Genomic DNA, 352 nt, shown 5'->3' on the forward strand with positions numbered 1-352 from the left:
ATAAGTGGATCAATCCATTAATACAAAGGATACATGATAAGTAAGCACCTCCACCATAGGTGGATCAACAATTCATTTAATATAACTTCATCATAACATACCTCCATAGATTTTCCTTCAAAGCCAAGAGTCAAGATCAAGTCTATCATCTTAGATTTGGCACATTTAGATAGAAGAACGCCATAAATCAACAATATAACCAATATGATCATAACCAAGTTAATCTAGGTCTACGAGATTCATCATGATCAATTCATGTCTAGGTGATCTAATCTAAGGCAATTAAACAAGAAGACCATCAATCCTAAAAGATCACATCTAACCCCTCAATTTGCCTCTTTATGAGATAACC

Source organism: Solanum tuberosum, unplaced genomic scaffold (genome assembly GCF_000226075.1).
Source record: "Solanum tuberosum cultivar DM 1-3 516 R44 unplaced genomic scaffold, SolTub_3.0 scf00059, whole genome shotgun sequence".
Lineage (NCBI taxonomy): Eukaryota > Viridiplantae > Streptophyta > Magnoliopsida > Solanales > Solanaceae > Solanum > Solanum tuberosum.